Here is an 8,753-nt window from a genome sequence, read left to right as displayed (position 1 = left end):
CCATTTTATCTTGGTCTTACTTATTGTCAAGTTGAGGTCAGGAAAGCGCTAAGCGAAGAAAATGGTTTATGTTTACTTTCTACATTGTTTTATTAACAATTCATTATTTATTTATTTATTTTTACCTCTAACGGCATCCCACAACGCATCCTAGTGTCCAATTCGTCTTACCTTGGTCTTACTTGTTGCCAAGTTGGGATGAGCAAGACACTAAACGAAGATGGCTTATGTTTATTTTGTGCCTTATTTTATTAACAATTTATATTTTTTTTAATTTTTTTTTACCTCTAATAACATCCCACAACGCAATACAATGTCTAATCGACCTTACCTTGATCTAACTTATTGCCAAGTTGGGGTCAAGAGGCGCTGAGGCGAAGGAGACTTGTGTTTATTTTGTGTATTATTTTATTAAAAATTCATTTTTTAAATTTTTTTTTACCTCTGGTAGCATCCCACGACCCAGCACAATGTCCAATCCACGTTACCTTGGTCTTATTTATTGTCAAGTTGGGATCAAAAAGGAGTTGAGGCGAAAAAGGGGGGCTTATATTTACTTTGTGCATTATTTTATTAACAATTCATAATTAATTTTTTTTGTTTTTATCTCTACAGGCATCTCCACAACCCAACCTAGTGTCCAAACCGTTTTTCTTTGGTCTTACCTGAAACAAATAAAAGGAATTATATTTACTTTGTGCATTATTTTATTAACAATTCATAATTATTATTATTTTGTTTTTACCTATAGAGACGTATCCACACGGTCCAGTCTAGTGTCCAAGTCTAGTGTGTAATTCGTCTTACCTTGATCTTATTATTGTCAAGTTGGGATCAGGAATGCGTTGAACAAATAAAAGGACTTATATTTTATTTTGTGCATTATTTTATTAATACTTCATAATTTTTTATTATTATTTTTACCTCTAACGACATCCCACAACGCGGTCCAGTGTCTAATCCGTGTTACATTGGTCTTACTCATTGTCAAGTTGGGGTCAGGATGGCGTTGAACGAAGAAGATGGTTTATGTTTACTTTGTGCATTATTTTATTAACAATTCATAATTTTTTTATTTTATTTTTACCTCTAACGACATCTTACAACGCAGCTCAATGTTCAATCTAGCTTACCTTGGTCTTACTCATTGTCAAGTTGGTGTCAAGAAGGCGCTGAGAGAAAAAAAGGGTTTATGTTTACCTTGTGCATTATTTATTAACAATTCATAATTATTTTATTTTATTTTTATCTCTAACGGCATCCCACAACGCAGCACAGTGTTCAATCTGCCTTACCTTGGTCTTACTTATTGCCAAGTTGGGGTCAAGAAAGCACTAAGGCGAAGAAGGGGGCTTATGTTTATTTTGTGCATTATTTTATTAACATTTCGTTTTTTTATTTTTTTAACTCTAGAGGGATCTCACGACCTAGCCAAGTGTCCAATCTGTCTTACCTTGGTCTTTATTGCCAAGTTGAGATTAGGAAGGAGCTGATGCAAAGAAGAGGGACTTATGTTTACTTTGTACATTATTTTATTAACAATTCATAATTATTGTTTTTTGTTTTTACTTCTAAAGGCATTCCCACGACTCAGCCTAGTGTCCAATCCGCCTTACCTTGGTCTTACTTATTGTCAAGTTGGGATCAAAAAAACGTTCGGACGAAGAAAGAGCTTATGTTAATTTTGTGCATTATTTTTTTAACAATTCATTTTTAGTTTTAGTTTTTTAATCTCTAGAGGCATCCCACGACCCTTCTCAGTGTCCAATCTGTCTTACCTTGTTCTTACTTATTGTCAAGTTGGGGTCAAAAAGACGTTGAGGCGAAGAAGGGGGCATATATTTACTTTGTGCATTATTTTATTAACAATTCATAATATGATTTTTTGTTTTTACCTCTGGAAGCATCCCCACGACCCAGCGTAGTGTCCAAACTACCTTACCTTGATCTTACTTATTGTTAAGTTGGGGTCTGGAAAACGTTGACGCGAACAAGGGGGCTTATGTTTATTTTGTGCATTATTTTATTATCAATTTATTTTTCTTAATTTTTTTTTATCTCTAGAGACATCCCACGACCCACCCCAGTGTCTAATATGTTTTACATTATTTTATTAACAATTCATAATTATTATTATTTTGTTTTTACCTTTAACGGCATCCCACAACGCAGCTCGGTGTTCAATCTGTCTTATCTGGGTCTTACTTATTGTCAAGTTGGGGTCAGGAAGGCATTGAGGCGAAGAAGGGGGCTTATGTTTACTTTGTGCATTATCTTATTAACAATTCATAATTATTATTTTTGTTTTTACCTCTAGAGACATCCCCACGACCCAGCCTAGTGTCAAATCCGTCTTAACTTGGTCTTACCTGAGGCAAATAAGGGGAATTATATTTACTTTATGCATTATTTTATTAACAATTCACAATTATTATTTTTTTGATTTTATCTCTAGAGGCATATCCACACGACCCAGTCTAGTGTCCAATCTGTTTTACCTTAGTATTACTTATTGCCAAGTTGGGGTCAGAAAAGCATTGAGCAAAGAAAAGAGCTTATGTTTTACTTTATGCATTAATTTATTAACAATTCATAATTTTTTTATTTTATTTTTACCTCTAACAGCATTCCACAACGCAGTCCAGTGTCTAATTCACTTTACCTTGGTTTTACTCATTGTCAAGTTAGGGTCAGGAAGACGCTGAGCGAAAAAGAGGGTTTATGTTTACTTTGTGCATTATTTTATTAACAATTCATAATTATATTTTTAGCTTTAACCGCATCCCACAACGCAGAACAGTGTCCAATATGTCTTACCTTGGTCTTACTTATTGCCAAATTGGGGTCAGGAAGGTGTTGGGACAAACAAGGGGGCTTATGTTTATTTTGTGCATTATTTTATTAACAATTCATTTTTTATTTTTTTTACCTCTAGAGGCATCTCACGACCCAGTCCAGTGTCCAATCCGCCTTACCTTGATCTTACTTATTGCCAAGTTGGGGTCAGGAAGAAGCTAATGCAAAAAAGGAGGCTTATGTTTACTTTGTGCATTATTTTATTAACAATTCATAATTATTATTTTTTGTTTTTACCTCTAGAGGCATCCCCACGACCCAGCCTAGTGTCCAATCTGTCTTACCTTGGTCTTACTTATTGTCAAGTTGGGGTCAGGAAAGTGTTGAGGCGAATAAAAGGGCTTATGTTTATTTTGTGTATTATTTTATTAACAATTCATATTTTTTAATTTGTTTTTACCTCTAAAGGCATCCCACGGCCCATCCAGTATCCAATCCGTTTTGCATTATTTTATTAACAATTCATATTTTATTTTTTTGTTTTTACCCTCTAACGACATCCCATAACACAGCTCAATGTCCAATCCGCCTTACCTTGGTTTTACTTATTGTCAAGTTGGGGTCAGCAATGTGCTAAAACAAAAAAATGGGGCTTATGTTTACTTCGTGCATTATTTTATTAACAATTCATAATTAGTTTTTACCTCTAGAGTCATCCCCATGACCCAACCTAGTATCTAATCCGTCTTACCTTGGTCTTACCTGAGGCAAATAAAGGGGGTTATATTTACTTTGTGCATTATTTTATTAACAATTCATAATTATTATTTTTTTTGTTTTTACCTCTAGAACTACACTACATTGAAAAAGTTGAACAGTTTTAAGGCGGAGTAGACAAAAAGGGCATAGAATTTGAAGAAGTTCTTGACTGAAGATGGCATAAGGAAGAGAGTTTTATGTTTAAAACAAAGTTGCAATTTGAGAAATGAGAGAGAGTCGGAGTACAAGTGTGTAAGGAACATAAATCAAAGTTGCGTAAGAGCTAAATAAGCTAGAATGTTAAAGTGTGGAAAATAGAGGAGAGTGTGGGCAGATAGAAAATAGATTGAAGCACCAAAATTGGGATTAAAATCTGCAAAGTACAGAATAAAGAGGGAAGGCGTCCATGCTAGAGGAAGAAAGAACTTGCAAATTCAATTAAACAAAAATAAAATAGAAGCACATGGGAGAATAAGGAGAATGGAGCTTTCAAAGTAAAACATATTGAATTCTTTAAGGAACGCATCAATAAAATGAAGGAAAGTGCATATTAAAGAAGAGAAGTAATAAATAAGTGCAAGAAGAAAAAGAAATATGTGTGCAAGGAAGCAAAGGTTAAAATGCACAAATAATGAGGAGGTGAGGAAGGTGAAGTAAAAGGTTATTAAGAACATAGCAGATGGAGAAGAGAAAGGTATGCTAGAGTTTAAAGAATAAAGAATTTTTCAAAGCCAAATGCTTAGCAAGCAAAGGGCATTGGATTGGGAGAGAACAATTTAAGAGTGAAGTTGCAATGTCAAATATATTGAAAACTATTTTGAACAAGTGTTTAGAGAGTTTTGTTTTTCAGAGTAGCAATAGAATGTAAATGATGTTTGCAACATAGCAAACTGTAAGATAAGTTTTGTTTTGTAAAATAAAAATAAACATGTTTGAATTTAGCTACCATGGCTTCAATAGGGTCTGACACACCTCTAGGACAACTACAAAGATTAGCAATCATCACATAGTAACTACATGGTACAATGTTCCAAAAATTACACACAAAATTAAATATTGTCACCACATTTATCTAAGGAATACACTTGAGGCTCAATGTTATGCCAAGGCATCTACCAACCCATGCACCTACCAATCACACCATGTAGTCATCCTAATGCCAAGAAACCCCCTACAAGTGAATAACACTATTGGAAATGTTTTCATTGATATCAAATTCCGTTTTGTTCAAGAAGGGAGATTGTTGGAAATATGGTCATTAATGTCAAAGTGACATTGTTGAAAATATTGCATTGATGATAAAGGTTGTTGATGTCAAACTCTGAGCTCTCATTTGGACATTCAGAATTGACAACTTAAGGAGATGATGTTAGAATGAACTCTGAGAGTTCTCTTGTTGTTGGCTAAGGACGAAAACCCTCTACTATGTTGCCGGTTTTGGTGGTGAAACATCTACCCTCGCTAGATGGTGTGTTGAGATACAAATTACAGTGATTTTGGCTTGCAGGTGATGATATGTTTCAGAAAAATATGAAGATCTTTGAGATTTTGTGATGTGGGTATTGAGTTTTTCCAGTTTGGTGAAGAACTGATTTATTGTTGCAAATTGCTCTCCTAAGGAGAAGCACCATTCTTGCCTTGGCACGTGGGAGCTGATTGTGGGGAGAGCCTAGTTCGATTGGTGGTCAAATGTGACATTTACTTACACATTGGTGAATTGCCCCTGTGGATTTCTTGCTTCCAACTTGCTATTCCAGACGTACTGAGATACATTTCAAAGTATTTTGAGCCTTGGTTATTGTGTTTATGATTGGTGATAAATTGGAAACTTCATGGCAGATCTGTAGCTACTTGTATGAGCATTTTGAAGGAGATTTTAAAGGTGTATCAGACCTAATACAGTGAGTAGAGTTTGTTAGACACAATGTGCCACTAAGAGGGGGATGAATCAGTGGTTCACAAACTTTTCCCTTTTTCTATCCTATGTGTGTATATCGGTTAACAGATCTAACAGAAAGCAGACTTACCGGTTAGATGGGAGACTAATACAAATGCAATCACACATGAAAGATACATCACAAAACATCAGTATATACGAGGAAAACCCAAGATGGGAAAAACCTCGGTGAGAAATGTTGTTGGAGTCTATTGCTCCAATCCAGCCTCACAATGGAAATTTGATTACAATGTTTAGGGCACCAACCCAAGGAGCACCAACCCCTGCACCGAGCTCCAACTCAATGAACTTCAATGAACATAATCAATTACAAAAGTAATACCCTTGTTACAAATGAACTTTGTAACTCTTCTGCAAATGTCTTCACCGGTTCAGCCTCTTCTTCTTCTCTGTCGGTTCTCTCCTCACCTTTTCACTGCATCAACCTTATCTCCTGTTGCAACTCACTCTTTGTTGCACCTTGCTCTCTGCTACACCCTTGTCGGTTCAACTTGTTCTTCTTCTCTATCGGTTCTCTCTTCTCTTTGTCACACTGTTGTTGTTCACCACCAGTCTTGATAACTTAGTCAGATGCCTATAATCTTATCCTTGTTGGTTCTCTGCTTACCTTGTCTGCAATCTTCTATGACTCTTCTCTGTCAGTTCTGTCACTACCGGTATACTCCTCTCTCAGATCCAATGGCAGATTGTCGGTTGCCTCACTATTGTCGATTGAACTCTTCAACCTTGATCTCTCTCACACTCAGTCTCTTCTTCTTCTTCACATTGAGCACTTGATTGAATTCCCTTCTTTCACACATAGCAGCAACACTCTCTCATTCAACAACAGCCTTCATCGATTTTTGGCTTGCATATTTATAAACTGGTTTTCCAGCCAAAAACCAATTCAAACTTCGGGTGGTTAGGATTTCTTCATTGACATTGAGGCAAACCATATCCAATCAGATCTCATCAGATCTGATCTCCTTGATTGATGAACTGCAACTCATCAATCAATCTCGACATTATCGTGCCTTCCAGAACACGCCTTCGTCATTTAGCAATCTGCTTTTAACTTGTCGGTTGATCTCTTGGTTGATCACCAAGAATGGTTTGGTGTTATCCTTCACCTACTTCGATCTGGTCAATCAGTCTGTCATGGATCTATGTTGTTTGTTTGACCTGAAGCTGCAAACCTCTGCTACGCATCACGCGAATCACGCAGTCGACATAAATGTAGACCTGTCACCATCTACCTCGCCGCCTGACACTTTACCAACTCAACATGTCGACCTGTGCATGCATGCTTTCCACATCAACTATACGTGGCATCTTTATCAGCATCCATCTTTGTTGGGTCATTTGTGTCGGTCTGGATAGGATCACCGACCAACACCATTACCGGGTTCATCTACCGACTCACTAACGCTATCGGTTATACCCTAACCGTTTTGCCATCACCTTGTACTTGGCTTCTCTTCAAGTGGAGTACCTTGGTCGGTTGCCAAACATATCAATCCACCATATGCTCATCTTCATCAGGTAGGAGGACATCACTTAGCCTCTTTGCTCTCTTACTAGTTCTCATACTTATCGGTAGACACCTTGATGACACCATGTCATCAACCTTCAACTGTTTCCATCTAAGGCATTTGCATACCAGTTGCACTCTCTATCTACAGTTGTTCAACCTTGCCTTCTTCATCATCAGCCCAAACCATATCTCAACCGGTTTATCAAAAAGACAAACCCATCACTTCTTTACTCTTCCTTATATGTCCTGGTAGCACATCGTGTCTTCACATGTTGATCCGGTGCACATCTCTGATTTTATGCACCTAAGGCAACTTAGTGTTTCACCAGTGCATCCGGTGTGAGCCTTCAATCACTTGCCTTTAACTCTGTTTTCTTATCTCCAGAACTAAGATGCATTTCATGCATAATAGGAGATAAGCTCCACTTACTAGTGGGAGTGGATCCTTGTCATCTGCATCCTGCAATGCACCAATGTGGCTTCCTTGTTTGAGCAACATATCTTCAACTAGGCACATGTGATACCATGTTAAAGTTTTAACTGGAGAAAGACAAGATTCAGAAATCTGAAATTCAGAAAACTCACGAGTACACGATACACAAAAATTATCCTGGGAAAACCCTCCACTTGAGGGTGAAAAACCCAGCCACACCAAAATGAACCTTTTATTATGATCACAAATCTGATACAAAGATTATGTAAGCTCGGAAGATCTTGTTCACCCTGCATGTACACTGGTTATAAGTTTGTCGGTTGGCAACCACTCACTTGTTGATTTGTCTTCTCCATGTTTATACATGCTCATTGGTTTGCAACCATACACTGTCAACACATCACTTACCAGTTGACATCCTCTCCTTACCGGTGATAGACTATATCGGTAACTTGCTAGACTAGTTGACATCAATGACTGCATGTCAACTATTTTCCCATGTCAATTGTCCTCCTATACCGGTTGACGTCAATAACTACACGTCAACTATTTTCCCATACTGGTTGTCCTCCTATACCGGTTGACATCAATGACAACACAATGCCAACAAAGTTACCTTCTAGTGTTTCATGCTTAGACTTTCTTGTCAAGTGTTTACTTCTTGTAATACAAAGTTGAAAGACAAAAATTCCTAACCTGTAGCTCTTATATTTCAGATTTGATGAGGTTTAAGTTGTAGACATCAGGTTTCCACAGTCATGAAGAGTGTGATTTGAGCTTCTGGATTTGAACTTTAAGTTGCTTTCTATAGATGCATGTTTGCTTTGAATGCTTGGGAAACAATCAGATTAGATTATTGCTTGCAATTCCTTTGTATTGGTAAACCATTGCATGCTCCACTTTACATCAGCCAAGAAAATTAAAAAATCAGGGATGGAAGCTGAAATAAGACAAATTGGGGACTTGATGAGGTGGTTTCCCCATAAGCGTAAACCAATTTCTCCATCCACCAAAAGTTCTACTACAAATTCCTCAGAATTGAAGACAGACATCAAGAATCTTTAAAAATAGAAAGTATCAAAATAATTAAGCAAGCAGATCGTGTCAGTTGTATCGCATTTGGAGGCATGAACATGAGTGTTTGAGGATACAAACACACAACACCTAGACATGTGCCCAGTATCAAAACACAATCACCTGACACTTGGACACTAGTAACCCCAGGACCAAAGTTATCAATATCAATTGAAGTTTGTCAAGGATGATCATGTAGCCTTCTTGAGTCCATTTCCAGA

Source organism: Cryptomeria japonica, chromosome 11 (assembly GCF_030272615.1).
Source record: "Cryptomeria japonica chromosome 11, Sugi_1.0, whole genome shotgun sequence".
NCBI classification, from domain to species: Eukaryota; Viridiplantae; Streptophyta; class Pinopsida; order Cupressales; family Cupressaceae; genus Cryptomeria; species Cryptomeria japonica.
The sequence above is the reverse complement of the archived record's forward strand: the minus strand, read 5'-3'. Positions refer to the sequence as shown.